The sequence below is a fragment of the Dama dama genome, chromosome 9, assembly GCF_033118175.1.
Source record: "Dama dama isolate Ldn47 chromosome 9, ASM3311817v1, whole genome shotgun sequence".
NCBI lineage: Eukaryota > Metazoa > Chordata > Mammalia > Artiodactyla > Cervidae > Dama > Dama dama.
In genome coordinates, this window is record NC_083689.1 from 23,389,128 (window position 1) to 23,408,103 (window position 18,976).

The 18,976-nt window shown below is 50.1% G+C and overlaps 1 long non-coding RNA gene across 1 annotated transcript; it reads left to right on the forward strand.

Annotated features, from left to right (window-relative positions):
- The first annotated feature begins 217 nt into the window (after window positions 1-217).
- Window positions 218-1,006, forward strand: LOC133061294 (uncharacterized). The gene is made up of 2 exons (XR_009693968.1): window positions 218-335; window positions 553-1,006. It is a non-coding gene; the product is annotated as an uncharacterized LOC133061294 (long non-coding RNA).
- The last annotated feature ends 17,970 nt before the right edge of the window (window positions 1,007-18,976 follow it).

The following is an 18,976-nucleotide window of genomic DNA, read 5'->3' on the forward strand; positions in this document are numbered from 1 at the left end:
CGACCCGCCAAAAGAGAGGCGGGAAGCCAGGCACAGGTGCGAGGAAGCCGCCTGCCTACCTGCCCTTTGAGGAAGCCCCGCCCCCGCGCTCCTCCTCTCTCCCCCCTCCTCCCTCTCCTCTTGCCGCTCCTTTCCTCTCCCCGCCCCTCTCCTCCCCGGCCGCGTCCTGCCCACCCCCAGCCCAGCTCTTCTCCTCATTAAAAGGGAGTGGCCGCTTTCCGGCCGGTGTTCCCAGACTGCCGGCCCTGCTGCTGCTCCGGGTCGGCCCCTGAGGTTCTGGGAGGTTCTCAAACGCTCCCTTTTGAAGTTCTGGGTTCCCGGTGGAACCAGCCAGGGTAGGGGTGGGAAAGAGGTTTCCCCAGCATCCAGCAGAGACCCAGGGAGTCTGGGCGCCAGGCTTGCCCCTGGGGGGTGCTCCTTGTCCCTGTGGCTTTTAGAGTGTGCTCACCCTAATCGCCCAGAAAACTTGGGGTCCCCAGACATCAGTTATGGTGGGTTGTTGACATGCACCTACCAACATCTACTTGGGTTAACACCTGCTTTCATTCACAGCAGCCCAAAGTGCAGACCATCCAATGTTCATCAGTGCGTAGTGGATACACAAAAAGTGGTCCCTCCACACCTGGAGCATCACTCAACCATGAAAAGGAGAGAAGCCCTGACACTCGCCACCACGTGGACCGATCCTAAGAACATAATGCTCAATGAGAGAGGCAGACACAGAAGGACACACAGGGTGTGATTCCACTGATGGGAAACGTGCAGAACAAGCCGAACCACAGACACAGAGGGTGGGTTCCTGGTTGTCAGGGGCTGGGGGAAGGGATGGGGTTGATGCTAATGAGGATGGGGTTCCCTTTTGGGGTGATGAGAGTGTTCTAAGATTAGATAGAACCATTGCACAACATGGTGAATGTCCTCAAAACCAGTGAATTGCACACTTTAAGTGGGTAAACTGTATGGTAGGTGAATTATATCTCAATAAAGCTGCTATACTAAAAACGAACCACTGTCTCTTATTGACTCCCGCCCAATTTCTATCTTGCTGAGTTGTTTGCTTTTTTTTTTTTTTTTAATAGTTTTTTTAATTTATTTATTTGACTGTGCTGGGTCTTGGTTGCGGCCCATGGGATCTAGTTTCCTGAACAGGGATCTGAACCCAGGCCCCCTGCATTGGGAATGTGGAGTCTCAAGCCACCAAACCACCAGGGAAATCCCTGAGCTGTGTTCTTGACATCCCCAAGGTGACTCTCCCTGGCCTCTTCTCCCCAGTCTGGGGAGTCCTTTCCAGGCTCTGAACAGGGTTCTGGGGAGAGAAGACTGGGCCAAAGTCCTGCCATCCAGGGCTCTCAGCCCAGCCCAGAAGGTAGTGGATATGTGGCCCAGAGGTCAGCTGTGGACCCCCCACCCTGCAGGAAGAACAGCAGTGGTGAGGGGGACAAGAACACAACACTGTCCAGAGACAGGCAAGCCTACTGGAAAGCAACTGGGCCTCCAGACACTTCTGCCAGAACAGGAGCCCCAAGCCACTGCAGGTAAGTCCAGAGGACTCCCCGCCACCCCCCGACTCCGGCCACACGGAGAGAGCCTCCTTCCTGGTTTCTGGGCCAAGGGTCCCTGCTGGGTGAAGGCAGCAGACATCCTGTTCTGCCTGGGACCGTGCTCCGCCCCCTCCCTAAGGGGATGTTGTGAGACTGTCCTGGGTCAGCGGTCAGCAGGGCTTTGATCTTCCCAGCACCCCATGGGGGCCGACGTGATCCCCAGCCCCACTTTTACAGGAGGCTGAGGGTGGGATGGTGCGGGGAAGGAATCCAGGATAAGAGGGTGGCTTGTGAAACCCAAGGTCGCAGTGGGAACTTGCCCTTGACCCCTTGACCTTTACTCTCAGAATCCACCCTTCAGAGAAAGGTCAGGAGGGAGCTGCAAGGCAGGCGGTGGCCCCGGCGGGACAGGACAGGGCAGAGGCTGACCCTCGCCCCCCACCCCCACACCTGATACGGCTGCCCTCCCTCTGTCTCTGTCTCTGTCTCTCTTCTTTCTCTCCCCGAAAGTGAAACCAGTGACACCAAACTGAAACCGAAGCTACTGCCTGGCCGCCAAGCTGGCGAAGGGAGAGAGCAGACAGGCGGGCCAGTGGGCGACTCCTCCGGCCAGCCCACGTGGCGGGCCGCGGGATGGAGGGAGGAGCCACTCCTTAAATTGCGGTGATTTTAAAAAAAGAAGAATCCGAGGGGGAGGTCTGGCCGACCGGCAAGGCTGCCACGTTCTCCTCTTCGGCTCCCCGGCTGCCTTTCCTGGCTGTGGTTCCCTGCTGCTCTGCAGGCTCCCCTGGGGAGGGGGGTTGCCATTTTGTAGAAGTTCCTGGGTTGGGGGGTGGGGGGCAGGACACAGGACTGGCCTGGTTCACTCGGGGTCCCTCGGGTGAAGCGGACCCATGGAGACTGCCTCCACTGAATATCCAGCCTCGGACCCCTTGCACAGATAAAAAGCCAAGCCTGGAGACAGGCATGGAGACAGGCGGCCTGAGACAGTGTGGGGGTGGGGAGGAGGCTTTGCTGGAGGAGTAGGGGTGGAGGAGGGGGACCGCTCCAGTACTGGGACCGGGCCACTGGTCAAGCTGAGGCCACAATACAGTGGTTTTCCTTCTCTACAGAGCATAGGAAGCAAGCTGGCATGTTAGATCCAGGCTGGTGTTTCTGCCCCCTGGTCACTGTGGACACTTGGGACCAATTGTTTTCTGGGTTGGGGCTGTCCTGGCCACTGGGGGGCTGCTGAGCGGCACCCCTGGCCTCCACCAGCTCCATGCCAGAAGCTCCCCCAATATGACAAGCACAGTTGTCCCCAAGGGGTGAGGGAAATCACACACACCCTGTCCCCACCAATGTGACCCCCTTGCCCTAAGCAAATACCCTCGTGGGACCCTGCTACAGAAAGAGGGACAGAGACAGGGCTCTGGGGTGGACCCCAAAGGCAGGCAGGCCGGCTGGCCCCCGGCTTTGGAGCACTCCTTCGAGGTCCTGAGAGGCCCCGGGGAGCTGTCACCCAGCCTGGAGTGAGGGGGCATCTGGGAGACCAGCACTATTATGCTGGGTGGAGACTGGGAGCTTCGGGCTGGAAGGACCCGTTGCACAGACGGAAATCCTGAGGGGTGGGTGGGTGGAGGGAGGGATGGAGGGACAGCAGTGCCAGATCAGACCACCACTTCCATCTCTTAAGTGAGGCTCCCTAGCCCCCCAGGAAAGCATGGACCGCCATCACCCTACCCTCTGCTTCTTAGAAACGTTTCTCAGTGATGCTAGGGGCCATGAATACAGCTGCTGAAGTATTTTGATACTTGCACACCTGGTTTGACCACCCCGGGGTGTGCTGGTTAAATGTTAGCTCATCTGGGAGGGGCCCTGGGGACCTGGGAGGAGCCTGGGTGGGAGGAGACCGTCCACCCACCAGGGAACCAGGGGCTTCCGGCAGCTCACCTGGCCTGCGCTGCAACCAGGGTACCAGTTCCGGGTCTATGGGGCACCGGGGACAGGCAAAGTCCCTGCCCACAAACCCAGCGGTGTGCCTGTGAGTGGTCACGGCAGGGCTGGAAATCTCCAGAAACCGAGCTGGGAGCCATTTGTCTCTGCACTTGCGGCTGGTGGCTCCCGGGTTCTTTTCTTTCCAATGTCATCACTTGCCAAAATAAAACGGCTGGACTCTCTTAAGTTGGGCCCCAAAATAGTTTCTTTTGGTTTTATTTTTTTAGTCTTTTTTTTTTTTTTTAAACAGACCCGGATTTTTTTCACTGTATTAAATTATACACAAAAGTTACTGTCTTAACCATTTTTAAGTGCACAACTCAGTGGCATTCAGTACATTCACATTGTTGGGCAAATACCTCCAGAACTTTCTCATCTTCCCAAACTGAATCTCGGTCCCAGTGAAACACTGACTCTCCATCCCCCTCCCCCAGACCCTGTCCCCTCCCCATCTTACCTTCTGTCTCTAAGGATTTGATTTCTCTAGGGGCCTTCTGTGAGTGGAATCAGATTCTATTCACCGTTCTGTGTCTGGCTTCTCTCACTGAACATCATGACCTTGGGGGGTCCTTCCACACTGTAGCAGGTATCAGAACCTCCTTCCTTTTTATGGCTGAGTAATATTCCACTGCTTGGATGTACCACAATTTGTTTATTCATCATATGTCTACTCGACTGCTCTGGACTGCTGTGATGAACACAGGGGTGCAAACACCTGCACAGTTTTAGAAATTGAACTTTGCTCTGGATTCTTTGATTTAGGCCTCGGCAGCCCTGTCAGCCCTTTGACCCAATGAGTCTGGTGGAAAGACCCCTACAAGGCTTCCAGAAGGTTCTCTTGATATTGTGCTGATCCGGCCCCCAGGAGTAAAGTGTACCACCCGTTGCCTGAGCCCAGGGCTATATGCCAGGCAATGAGAGGAACTCAGATAGGACCGGGACCATGTCTGACATTCATCCTTCCATCCCTCCCTTGGGAAGACCTCAGAATCAATTTTACCTTCCACCCATAATCCATACAGAGGACTTCTGTGAGCCAGACCTGGTTGTCATCTATCTCTTTTCCTTGTGGGACATGGCTCTCTATCTCTTTTCAGCATACTGGTCTCATCCTTGGAATGTTTTGGTAAGACCCACCATCTCCCTTGAGCTGAATGCTAGATCTCTATTAATGTGGCCTGAAATCACATCAGCTTTTTCAGAATCTTAGCTGCATTTTTCTGTGTGTGTGTGTGTGCCCATGCCATACAACATGTGGGATCTTAGTTCCCTGACCAGGGATCGAACTTGTGACCCTTGCATTGGAAGCTTGGAGTTTTAACCCCTGGACCACCAGGAAAGTCCCCCTAGCTATACTATTTATTACCTGGTTTGTCCCTACAAGCTGTGGAGGGCAAGATAATGGTCTCCCAGGGACATCTGCATCCTAATGCCTGGAACCTATGAAGATGTTCCCTTACATCCATGGTAAAGGAAATGCGCAGGTGGCATTAATTTAAGGCTTCTAACAAGATAGATGATCCTGGATTCCTCAGGGGCCCAATGTCATCACAGGGTCCTTGTAAGAGGGAGGGGGAGGGTCAGAGGCAGAGAGATGGGAGATACTGCTCTGCTGGCTGTGAGGATGGAGGGAGGGGCTGTGAGCCAGGGATATGGCACCTCTAGAAGCTGGAAAAGGCAGGAGCCAGTGCTCCCCTGGAGCCTCTGGAGGGACCAGCCTAAGACACCCATTTTGGACTTCTGACCTCTGGAAATGTAAGAATATTAATTTGCACTGTTTTCAGTCACTACGTTTATGGTAATTTTTGCTATAGTCACCCTGGGAAACCCATACAAAACTCTCATAGGATAATCTGTCTGGTGCAATTACCCTCCCTCCCCGCCTTTTTTAAAGAAAAGAAATATATACTAATTGAAAAAAACTCAAATAATCAGAGAAGCAAGAAAAAAAAAATCACCCTTATCCCACCATGTAGAGATAAGCACTGTTGATACCTCAGTGTGTATACAAAGATTATACATGTATGTATATTTAAGAATAATGGGACCTTAAATTTTGGGGTTTTTTTTTGTTGTTGTTGTTTTTTGCCACACCATGCAGCACGTGGGATCTTAATCGAACCCCAGCCGCTTGTATCCCTGCCTTGGAAGCACAGTCTCAACCCCTGGACCACCAGGGAAGTCCCAGGACCTTTTAAATGTACTAGTTTGTAACCCATTTTTCTAGTTACTATACCTTGACCATTTCAAAATACTTCCTTTGGATAAATTTCCAGATATGGAATCTCTGGGCCAAAGGGTATGCATATTTTTAGGCACTTTTGGTCAAGCAACTTTTTTTTCAGGTGTTTTCATTTCTGTGTGTTTTTCTAAGATTAATATATAAGCTATAGACAATAAAACATACAGATATTATATATAGAGTTGGATGAATTTCACAAATGTACACACCCATGCAAACTAAATTTTTGCTTTTTTTGTGGTTAAATAAATGTTTTATTTTGGATATAGTTTAGATTTACAGAAAAATTACAAAGATTCCAAAATTAGAAAGACTTCCTATCTACCCTTCACCCAGCTTCCCCTAATGCTTTCATACATCACCATGGTGTATCTGTCACAAGGAACCAACACCTGTAAACCCTACACTGTCTTCACATTTCTCCAGTTTTTTCCACGAATGCCCTTTTTCCATCCAAGACCACATTCTGCAGTAAATCAACTGACTTTCCCTCCTCAAAAAAAATTGTAGGGACTTTCCTGGTAGTCTAGTGGTTAAGACTCTGAGCTTCTGATGCAGGGTGCATGGGTTCGAACCTTGGTTAGGGAACTAAGTTCCTGCGGGGAACTAAGCCCCATGCTGTGGCCAAATAAATATATAAAGATAAATAATTATAATAAAATATACATACCAGGGCTTCCCTGGTGGCTAAGACAGTAAAGAATCTGCCTGCAATGCAGGAGATCCAGTTTCAATCCTGGGTCGGGAAGAGCCCCTGCAGAAGGGAATGGCTACCCACTCTAGTATTCTTCCCTGGAGAGTCCCGTGGACAGAGGAACCTGGGCAGCTACAGTCCACGGGGTCACAAAGAATTGGACACAACTGAGTGACTAACACTTTCACTTTCATACATACCATAACATTTACCATTTTAACCCTTTCTAAGTGTGCAGTTCAGTGGCACTAAGTAGATTCACATTGCCGTGCAACCATCCCCACCATCCACCTCCAGGTCTTTCTCATCTTCCCAAACTGCAACTCTGTCTCTGTTCATTCAGTTGGCTTTTGAGAGTGTGCACAGAACTTTACAGCCCTCCCAGGAAGGCAAGTGTGTATTTGTGTGTTTGTTGTGATACACTATGAATCCAAATTTATCTTCATTCTCTCAGAACTGATAAGCTAGCCTTCAGCATCTTGGCATCTTTATTCAAAGTCACTGTTGAAAAAGATTAGATTGATAAGGACTTCCCTGATGGTCCAATGGTTTGGATTTCCCCTTCCAATGCAGGGGATGTGGGTTCAATCCCTGACTGCTAGGATCTCACATGCTTCCTCGCCAGGGGACCAAAACTTGGAACAGAGGCAACATTGTAACAAATTCAATAAAGACTTTCTAAATGACCCACATCTAAGGAATCTTTAAAAATTAAATAGATAATGCTTAGATAGGTGTATAAACACAGACACGCACACATATATATGACATGTTGAAGTCCTAACCTCCAGTACCTTAGAGGGAGACTTTATTTGCAGATAAGGTAGTTGAAGATGTAACTAGTTAACATGAGATCATGCTGGAGCTGAGTGGGCCCCTAATCCAATGTGACCACTGACCTTACAAGAAGGGGATATTTGGACAGAGACAGAAGAGCACAGAGAGGAGATGACCTCAAGGGACCTGGGGGAAGCCAGCGACTTACAAGCGAGGGGAAGCCTGAGGCTACTGGAAGGAAACCAGGAGAAAGGTCTGCAACAGATCCTTCCTGCAGAGCCTTCAGAGGGAGAATGGCCCTGCTCACAACTCACCTCTGGGCTCCTGGCCTCCAGAACCGAAAGGGAATACATTTCTGCTGTTCCCAGTCACCCAGTTTGTAGTCCTTTGTTACAGAAGGTCTGTGGTTGTTGTTCAGTTGCTCAGTCGTGTCCGACTCTCTGAGACCCCATGGACTGCAGCACATCAGGCTTCCCGGTCCTTCACTATCTCCCGGAGTTTGCTCAAACTCATGTCCATTGAGTCAATGATGCCATCCAACCATCTCATCCTCTGTCGTCCCCTTCTCCTCCTGCCTTCAATCTTTCCCAGCATCAGGGTCTTTTCCAATGAGTTGGTTGTTTGCATCAGGTGGTCAAAGTATTGGAGCTTCAGCTTCAGCATCAGTCCTTCTGGTGAATATTCAGGGTTGATTTCCTTTAGGATTGACTGGATTGGTCAGCAAAAAGATATGACATGGAAGCTGTAGAAAATGAATTTATATACATATTTCATAGGGTCCTTATAAAAGGGAGCTACAAGGGTCAGAGTCAGAGAGAAATGGGGAGATGTCGAGCTGCTGGTTTCAAAGATGAAAAGATAGATCATGAGCCTTTAAAAAATAAACATAGGGGGATTTTCCTGGTGGTCCAGTGGCTAAGACTCCAGGCTCCCAATGCAGGGGGCCTGGGTTCAGTCCCTGGTCAGGGAACTAGATCCGTCATGCTGCAACTAAGATCCGGAGCAGCCAAATAAGTAAATAAATAAATATTTTAAAATATAAGTGTGGGGACTTCCCTGGTGGTCCAGTGGTTAGGATTCCAAGCTTCCACTGCAGGGGGCATGAATTCCATCCCTAGTTGGGGAACTAAGACCCCACATACCTCATCACATGGTTGAAAAAAACAAAAAGACCCTGTCTACCTTCCCCCACTGTGGTCTCCATCTGTATAGGCTGGGATGCCCATACCAGCATCCCAACTGGCCTAGCCCTGCCCAGGGCTCTTACACAGTCATCAGTGTGATTAACAAAACATAAAGAAGGGCACAGGTCTGCTCAAACCCAAGCGGATGTCTTTCCATCAATATTTTTGGTGTAGGAGGAACATTTTAATTTAATTTAATTTTTTTTTTGCTGTGCCATGAGGAATGTGGGATCTTAATTCATTGACCTGGGATCAAAACCGTGCTCCCTGCATTGGGAAGGAAAGTCCCTTGACTTCTTTAATTTTAATTTTTTGAAAAGAAAAACATTTGGGAATTCCCTAGTGTCCAGTGGTTAGGACTCTTCACTGTCACTGCTGAGGGCCTGGGTTCAATCCCTGATTGGGGAACTAAGATCCCACAAGCCATGTATCGTGGCTAAGAGAAAAAAAGGAAAAACATTTAATTTTAGTCATAAATGACCACAGTTCATAATAATGAGATATGAGAAATAACTAGGGACCACAGGAGTATCCAGACTTCGGAATGAGATTGAGCTCAGCCACTCTCATCTCCTGTTCCAGGCCTACTTTTCTTTACAACCTAAAGAAAAAAATTTTGGGCAACATACATACATGAGACATAAATTTTACCAATTTAACCATTTTTAAGTGTTTATTTAGTGACACTTAGGTATATTCACACTGTTGTGCAACCATCCCCACCATCATCTCCAGAACCTTCTCATCTTCCCAAACTGAAACTCTGTACCAGTGAAACACTGACTCCCTATCCCCTCCCCCAGCCCCTGGCCCCACCATCTACTTCCTGTCTCTGTGGATCTGACTCCTCTAGGGACCTCCGCTGAGTGGAATCAGACAGTGTGTGTCCTTCTGGTTTATTTCACTGAACATCATGTCCTCAAGGTCCATCCGGGTTGTAGCAGGTGTCAGAATCTCCTTCCTTTTGAAGGCTGAGTAATAGTCCACTGCGTGGATAGACCACATTTTGCTTATTCATTCATCCATCAATAGACATTTGGGTTTTTGCCACATTCTAGCTATTGTGGATACAGCTGCTGTTAAATATGGGTGTTGCTTTGCTTTTTAAAACTGATATGTCATTCACATACCAGAATATTCACTCTTTAATGTGTACAATTTAGTGGTTTTCACAGAACTGTGCAATCATCACCACTATATAATTTTCAAAAACTTCCATAACCCCAAAGAGCAACCCCATCCCCCTTAGCAGTCACTCCCCTCCACCAGGTCCTGGCACCCACAAATCCACCCCCTGTGTCTGTAGATCTGCCTGTTCTGGACGTTTCCCATCAGTGGAATCACAACCTGTGTCTCCTTCTGTGTCTGCTCCACTCACTGAGCATCATGTCCCCAGGGTTCATCCATGTAGTAGTCAGTGTCAGAGCTTCACTCCTTTTTATGCCTGAACCCATGACCTGCAGGTGCCCCGGTCACTGCCCTAGAATCTGTTGCTCCAGCCTCACTGGTTTCCTGCCTGATCCTCCATCATGAATCCCATACCCACACTTTACCCTTTATCCTCACACCTGGGAACATGCCCATCCTTATTCAGATCTCTGTTCTCTACCACCTCCTTGGAATAATTCTCCCTGATGATCATTTCAATAAAAGAACTGACCCCTTAGACAAACTTAGTCTTGGTCTGATGCTATGGGGTTTCTTGGGGTCTCTTGCCTTTTGCCATTTGGGGGCTATTTTACAACTATGTACATTGTAGAAAATGGATGCTTATGGCAATGATTCTTTTTGTTTCTGTTATTTATTTATTATTATTTTTGGCCACTTTACATGGCTTTTGGGATCTCAGTTCCCTAACCAGGGATTGAACCCGGGACCATGGCAGTGAAAGTACAGAGTCCTAACCACTACACTACCGGGAAATTCCTTGGCAATCATTCATTTAAAAAAAAAAATTGTTGTTGTTCAGTCACTAAGTCATGTCTGACTCTTTGCAACCACATAGACTGCAGCACACCAGGCTTCCCTGTCCTTCACCATCTCCTAGAGTTTGCTCAAACTCTTGTTCATTGAACCAGTGATGCTATCCAACCATCTCATCGTCTGTTACCCGCTTCTCCTCCTGTCCTCAATGTTTCCCAGAATCAGGGTCTTTTCCAATGAGTCGGCTCTTTGCATCATGTGGCCAAAGTATTGGAACTTCAGCTTCAACATCATTTCTTCCAATGAATATTCAGGGTTGATTTCCTTTAGGACTGACTGGTTTGATCTCCTTGCTGTCCAGGGGACTCTCAATAGTCTTCTCTAGCACCACAGTTCAAAAGTATAAATTCTTTGGCTTTCAGCCTTCTTTATGGTCCAACTCTCACATCCATACATGACTACTGGAAAAATCATAGCTTTGACTATATGGACCTTTGTCAGCATATTTTTAAATTTTTCTTCCCCAATTCATTTATTTTCTTATTTTTAATAATTTACTCTTTGACCACACAGCATGTGGGATCTTAGTTCCCAGACCAGGGATCAAACCTGTACCCCTTACAGTGGAAGCACAGAGTCTTAATCACTGCACTGCCAGGGAAGTCCCTGGTAATGATTCTTGTCAAGAGAGATACAAATTAATTGTGCACAATCGTGTCTTGCTTCTGTCTGTAATTCATCCAAGCATTGCTCACCTGTCTCTATGTGAATGTTCTTTGGATTTTCCTTTGAACCTATTGTAACACCTTGCTGGTTCCCTCATTAATGAATGAATGAAATAAAATCTTTTGACCTGTGTTCATTTAAAAAAAAAAAAAAAGGCCCCAGGCCCCCATCACTGTCTATTCAGTTTCTCTGGTAACTGTCTTCAGTGAATCACTGATAATTTTCTGAAATTCTCTATGTATGTGTCTATTTGCTTGTTATCCATATTCTCCACTAGAATGTGAGCCAGAGATTGGGAACTTGGTCCATGGGAGGTGCCAAGGGCTAGCTAAGTGGGTTTCCAGGCAGACCAACCACTGAGCAGAACATTCTAGAATTGTCAGGGTGTCCACATTAGGCTCAGTGACACCCCTAGGTTTTAAGACCTGCCTACAATCCTGCCATTTTCAAAAAAGAAATGCTTACCCCAGCTTTCTTTCCCAGAACTTCTAGAAATATCAGCTAGGATTCCCAAGACTTGTGTGCAAACTTCTTCAACACCTCAATCTGTGAGCTCCCTGGGCCCAGTGACAGACCCCAATGACATCCTCAACAGCCAGGGAATGCCCCCTATCCACGCCCTCTTGGATCTTGGTTGAGAGAACAGTCAATGCCTGAAAACATAATCTAAATGGGAAAAGACTTTGACAAAGAATATATACATGTACATGTATGGGCTTCCCCAGTGGCTCAGTGGTGAAGAATCCACCTGCAATGAAGGAGACACAGGAGACGTAAGTTTGCTCACTGGGTCGGGAAGATCCCCTGGAGGAGGACATAACAACCCACTCCAGTATTCTTGCCTGGAGAATCCCATAGACAGAGGAGTCTAGTGGACCAAGTCCAAAGGGTCACAAAGAATTGGACACAACTGAAGCAACTGAGCATGCATACATATGTGTAACTGAGTTACTTTATTGTATACTTGAAACTAATACAATATTGTTAAGCAACTGTGCTCCAACATTAAAAAACAAACAAACAAAAAATGCAACTAAAGACATTTGATCCAAGTTGCCAAGTGCCTTGTCTGCTGGCTGCTTTGTAAGCCTGTGAAAGAGATATGGTGCTTGCCACCATTGGTATATTGAGGCCCAGGGGATGGAAGAAGATATTCATGCAAATAGACATTAAAAGAAAGCTAGAGCAGCAATAGTCATATCAGACAAAAATAGACTTTAAAATAAGGACTGTTGTAAAAGACAAAGAAGGACAGTATATAGTGATCAAGGAATCAATCAAGAAGAAAATATAACAATTGTAAACATATACACATCCAACATAGGAGCACTTCAGTATATATTTGCCATATATATATGGCAAATATCAACAACCATAAAGGGATAAATGACAGTAACACAATATTAGTCAGTAGTGGGGGACTTTAACACCCCACTTTCATCAATGGACAGATCATTCAGACAGAAAATCAACAAGGAAACACAGGCCTTAAACAGCACATTAGACCAGATGGACTTTAATTAATATTAATAGAGTGTTTCATCCAAAAGTGGCAGAATACACATTCTTCTCAAGTGCACATGGAACATTCTCCAGGATTGACCACATGCTGGGTCACAGAGCAAGCCTTGGTAAATTTAAGAAAATTGATATCATATCAAGCATCGTTTCTGATCACAACACTATGAAATTAGAAATAAGTTACAAAGAAAAAAAAATAGCAAAAAAATACAAACATGTGGAAACTAACAATATGCTACTAAACTGAGGCCCAGGGTGGGAGGGTCCAACCTGGGCTGCAGAATCAGAACAAGAGGGTTGGTCTCAAGAAATGCCAGCTTTGGGACTTCCCTGGTGGTCTTGTGGTTAGGAATCTGCCTTGTAATGAAGAGGACACTGGTTTGATCCTTGGTCTGGGAAGATCCCATATGCCTCAGGGTAACTAAACCCGTGCACCACAGCTACTGAGCCAGCTCTCCAGAGCCCATGAACTGCAATTACTGAAGCCTGAGCACCTAGAGCCTATGGGCCCCACCAAGAGGAGCCACCGCAGTGAGAAACCCATGCCCTGCAACAAAGAGTAGCCCCTGCTTACCACAATTAGAAAAAGCCCAGGTGCAGCAATAAATAAATCTTTTTTTAAAAGAATTGTGTCAGCTGCAAAATACTCCTCTATCAAAAAATAAAGCCATTGTAAACCAACTCTACTTCCATAAAAAAGTAATTATATATATATATATATAACATATATATATAACATTTATATATATATGTAACATTTTCTATATATATATAATATTTACTGAGGCATAATTCACATGCTAAACAATTCACCCTTTTAAAGTATGTAATTCAGTGGTTTCCAGTATAGTCACAGAGTTATAAAATCATGGCCACTATCTACTTCCCAAACATTTTCATCACCCCCAAAAGAAACTTCATTTCTATTGGTATTCGTTCCCCACCCAGTTCTCCCCAACACCTCCCAGGTCCAGGCATCCACTAACCCATATTCTGTCTCTGTATTTGCTTGTTCTGGACATTTTGTATAAGTGGAATTATACACTGTGTGGCCTTTTGTGTCTGGTTTGTTTCACTGAGCATTCTATTTTCAAGGTTCATTCACACTGTAGCCTATATCAGTGCTTCACTCCTTTTTAAGGCTGAATAATATTCTATTGTATGGATGGACCACATTTGATTTATCCATTCATCAGTTGATGGACATCTGGACTGTTTCTACCTTTGGCTATTAGGAATAATGCTGTTATAGATATTCGTGTTCTCATTTCCCTTGGGTAGAGACACCTAGGAGTGGAATTGCTGGATGGTATGGTGGCTGTCTCTTTCACCACTTGGGAAACTGCCAAACTCTTTTCCACAGCAGCTGTAACATTTTACGTCCCCACCAGCTACAAATGAGGGTTCCAGTTTCTCCCCCATCCTCATCAATGCTTGTTCTGGTCTGTCTTTTTGATTCAAGCCACCCTAGCAGGGGTGAAGTGGTGTCTCCTTGTGGTTTTGATTTGCATTTCCCTGATGACTAGTGATGTTGGGTAACTTTTCATGAGCTTGATTGGTTATTTATGTTTCTTTCTTTTTTTTAGAAATGTCTATTTAAATCCTTTACCTTTAAAAAAAATTGGTAGTGTTTTTATTGTTGAGTTTAAGACTTCTTTATATATCATATAAACAGTAGACCCTTATCAGATCTGCAATTTGCAAATGTTTTCTCCCATTCTGTGGGTTTTTCTTTCACTTTCTCGATGGTGTTCTTTCAAACACATAGGTTCAAAATACTTCAGACATAATTTTTATTTTATTATAAGTCATAAGTGCAAGATACAAAATTCAAAAGATCAAAGAGAGTGAACAGAAGCTGTCTCAGTCTGCTTCCCATCCCAAAAGCAACCCCTGTTGATGGTCAAAAGAGTTATCTGTTCAAATGTTATATAACTTTGCAGCCTAGCGCTCGTAATTGGAATTTAAGTCCCTTTGCTCAAATGCTGTGTGTATTTGGTAAATTTGCCAAGTTTACACTCTCTGGGTCTTCAATGTCTTTATCGTGTACATCAGGGATGATAATCCTGGGTTCCACAGATGGACTAAAACAGCACACAAAAGTGGAATTCAGAAAAGGAGAGCTGGTATTACAACTCACCCTAGACCAAATCTATTTTGAGGCAAGTTTCAAATATTTAACAATTTTTATATTGCTTTATTGCTATGATGGAGTTGGTCCTGATACATTCCAAGAACCCTTTAGCCAAGCATCTTAAGTAGGGGTCTGCCAATGAGATTTAAAAAAAAAAAAAAAAAAGCCTTGAGTGTGTGTGAAGTTTTTACCTTGGGAGATGTGGGTCTCACCTCTATCCTGGCCAGGAACAGCGGATGGCGGTCAGGGTACAGCCCAAATAAAAATAATAATGACAGCAATAACAACATAATCCCATCTGTCCTGTGTTGAGGACCTCCCACCAGTAGGTACCATGCTGTTTAAGTATGTTACATGTACCATCTTGATTCTTCTTTGTCACAATCCTAGGAAGCCTCTACCATTACTCTTTTTAATTTTTAAAATAAAATTTTTAAAAAGTTTTATTATTTTTTTGGACATGTTGTGGCATTTGAGGGAATCTTAGTTCCCTGACCAGGGATCAAACATGTGCCCACTGTAGTGGAAGCTTGAAGTCTTAACCACTGGACCACCAGGGAAGTCTCTATGATTATTCTCTACAGAGGACTCTGAGGATCAGAGAGGTTAAGTAGTCTTCCCAAGGTCACACAGCCACTCAATCTTTTATACTTTATTAGGTTTTTTAACTAGCATCTGCTTGGGTATCTTTATGGGGGGCAGGGGAGGGGGTGGAACTGAGGAGTGGGGGCTAGGACAAAGCTTTACCCACCTCCCTCTCTTTTCATTGCAGGGGCAGGAATGGGCACAGGGTATGCCATTCTGGCATTTCCTCAAGGACCTGCCTGCAGACCCTCTGGCAGGGTCCAGAGACAGATGAAGCTGGATCCAACATCCTTGGGCTCTCTCCCTCTCTGGGTCTCAATTTCCTCAAATGTAAAATGGAAATCACATAATCCCTGCTCTTTCCTGGGACCTGATAAGGATTAGATTCAATGCCAATCTTACATGTAAGTTCTCTTGCCCCTTCTGAGTCAGGTTATCAACTGCCGAGAAGAGTACCAGATATCTGAGGCTGGGTGGTTCAGAGGGGACACTGAGTGACCCCTCTCTGGCTGAGTGGGTGGAGCTTGCGGGATGGCAAGGAAGACCATTTAGGACGAAGGTCTGAGCTTCAGGTATCTACAGAGCCCAAGTGCTATCATGGGACCTGCAAACTGTGTTTCTGCTTGGCCCTTCTCCTCCCAGGGTGGATGAGAGGGTGGTTTAAAGAAGGAAGAGGGCTTATTTCCCAGGCAGGGTCGTTAGAGCAAAGTCCCTGGGTTCCGCCCTCACTCTGGATGGCTGTGGCCCCTCCCTCAGTCCCTTTCCACCTACCCAGGGGCTGGTTTCAGGCTGCAAGTCCTGGGGCTGTCACTTCCCTTCTGGGGACCTCCAGGGTTTCCCCTTAAAGACAAATTATTAATATAAAAGCCCATTCACCCCGTTTGGGAGTCGAAAGGCAGTAAGGTGCAGGAGGTTGGGGTGGAGAGGTGGAAAGCTTTGAAGTCAGAGACGGACAGATGTGCGTTTCACTAACGGCAGTGGAACTTTCCTGCATGTAAGGTAATGGTGGTAAAAAATGATAATAACAAGAAACAATGATCATGGTCATGGCATTAGATGCTGGAATGGAAGTAAACAGGACCCCGGACAGAGCCAGCCACCTGAGAAGCGCTCAGTAAACGACCGCTGTGGAGCAGGTGCCAGCCCTCTCCGACCAAGGAAATGAGGAAGGGGGAAACTGAGGCGCAGAGCCCCCGCCAGGCGGCTGATCGCACCAGTCAGCCCTGCTCCGGTGCCTACTGTGTGCAGCGGGCAGGCGGCCTGGCCGGGTCATTCTGTTCTCACCGCTCGTCCCCCTCCTCCCCCTCCCCCGTCCCCCCGCCGGACCTCTCCCACGACCGGGGAGGAAGTGGGAGAAATGGACAGGGGAAAAAAAAATGTTGGGCTGAGCCAACGCCTCCCCACTCCCCACCTCCGCCCCTCCCGAGCCACGCAGACCCTTGCGGGAGCGGACCGCAGAACTCAGGCGTCCGGGACCGGGGCCGCGTCCCGCCCAGTGGCCCGCAGTTGGGTGGGGGAACTTGGAAAGCCGGGAAAACAACAGCCCAGCCCGCCCCTCGCCAACCCCTACCCCCGCTACGCCCCTTGGCGCAGCGGACGGAGGCGACTCCTTTATATAATCGCGGGCGAGCAGGTTGGCTGTTTCATTTAGGGACCCGGGAGCCCAGAGGACCCGAGCCGTCAGCCGAAAGCCCGCCCCCGGGTCCCCTTCCGCAGCTGGGCAAACTGAGGCCCCCAGAGAGGGCGGGCGCCAGGCCCGCGGTCCCCACCCCTTCGCCCCCCACCCACCCCCAGCAGCCAGGGCAGCCGCGACCCACGCCCGCGTCGGTCCTCGCAGTGCGCACAGCCCTCCCCGCCCCCGCTGCCATCCTGCCACGCCCCAGGCGTCGGGGGCAAAGCCCGCGCCCCCCCTCACCCGCCTCCGGGCAGAGGCTGGGGGCCTGTTTATCTGGAGGCCCCCACCCCCCCTCCACCCCGGGGGGCCCGCTCCCCCCGCGCCCCGGGGAGCTCTGGGGCCAGATAAGCTGGCAGGCTGGCACGGCGCCGCGCAGCGGGGCGGAGAGGTCAGAGGAGGGGGGGCGCGCCGGGGGCGGGCTGGACCCCCCCCCCAACTTGACAAAACCTAATAACAGCCCGGTCTCCCCGGCGCAGCGGGCGAAGCCCCACGGGAGGGCAGAGACGTGGCAAGAGGGGACCTGCCGAGCCTGTTCTGGCCTCTGAGGCCGGGGTGGGGGGGGCGGGCAGGGCGTGGGGGGGGCCGGCGGCTGCGGCACCTTTAAGACAAGGGAGGACCCCTCTTGCCCTCGGAGAAACCAGGAAGGGAGTCGCGAGCATCATACGGGGCTTTGGCTGTACTGTACAGTTACTGTAGGGGCAGTGACGCCGCCGCCGGAGCGAGGGAGCGACGAGGGGAGAGCCAGCGAGGGGAGAGCGAGACGCGGACCCCAGAGGCGAGCGGCCAAGGAACCCAGTCCGAACTCCGGGCCCCGGCCCCGCGCGCCCCGGCCCCGGCCCGGCCCCGGCCCGGCCCCGCGAGGTAAGTCAGCGCCCGACGCGGCCCCCAGCGCGGGGACGGGCCGGGGGCACTGCGCCCACCGCTGCCCTCTCGGGAAGGGGCGATCCCCGGAGCCGGGGACGTTCCGCAAGTTTCAGAGGAGGGGGTGGTTGGCAGCTGCCCGGAGGCGGGAGGCGCCCTGGATCCCGAGCTCGGGGAGGGGGCGCCGCCCGGGAAGGGGTATTGGGGGCGAAGTGCACGGGTTTGTGCGGCAGCCCCCCCGCCTCCGTGCATGGTTTTTGGGGGCTCCCAGGCGCGCGGGGAGAGGGGGAGGGGAAGCGGGGCTGCATTGAGGGTGGGGGGAGCCGGCGTGGGGAGATAGGGGGCGCGTCGCATGCTAAGTTTGCAGCTGGGTACTGGGGGCGCTCTTGCCCCCCGGGGGCCTATTCGGTGTTGCGTGCATACGTTGGAGTTGGCCAGGATTGAGCTCCATGGGGGATGGGGGGGAGGGGGCTGAAAAAACAGGGAGGGGGGCTTTGCAAAGGAGGGGGAAGGGGTGGGGTGTCCGGGTGGGCGGGCGCGGCCGCTGGGGCCTCTGGGCGTCGTAGTTCCCCCGCGCTTGTGGCTGGCAGGTGGCAGGCGGCTAGGACTACTAGTTCCAGGGTGCCCTGCGCCGGCAGCCCGCCGCGGTCCGCGGGTAGGGGCGGTGCGGAGGAGGGGCGGTGAGCGGCGGGCTGGCGAGCCAATGACCGCGGGCCGATAGCGCGGCGCGGCTCGAGGGCGGTCCCTGCCGGTCCGGGGGCGGGGCCTGGAGCCGGGCTCCCCTTGCCGGGGGCCGGTGGCGGTCCCCGGCTTCCGGCTGCGCGGCCCGCGGGCCGGCCCCCTCCCCGCCCCGGAGCCCCTCCCCGCCTGGTTGTGTAACCGTCCCCAGCCCCCCTCCCCTCAGCCCCCCGCCCCCGGGGGGGGTCACCCACCAGGCGCTCCCCGGGGAGGGCGGCGGCCCGAGCGGCCGCGAGGCGCAGGCGAGCCCGGGGATGCGCGGCCTAGTGCAGGCTGGGCCCGGGCGTGGGGGAGGCGGGCGGGCGGACCCAGATCCGGGGTAATTTGCATCGCCCTCCCCCCAGCCCGGGTGGGGATTGGCCGCCGGCGGCGGGGGGTGGCGCGGGGCCAGGCTCACT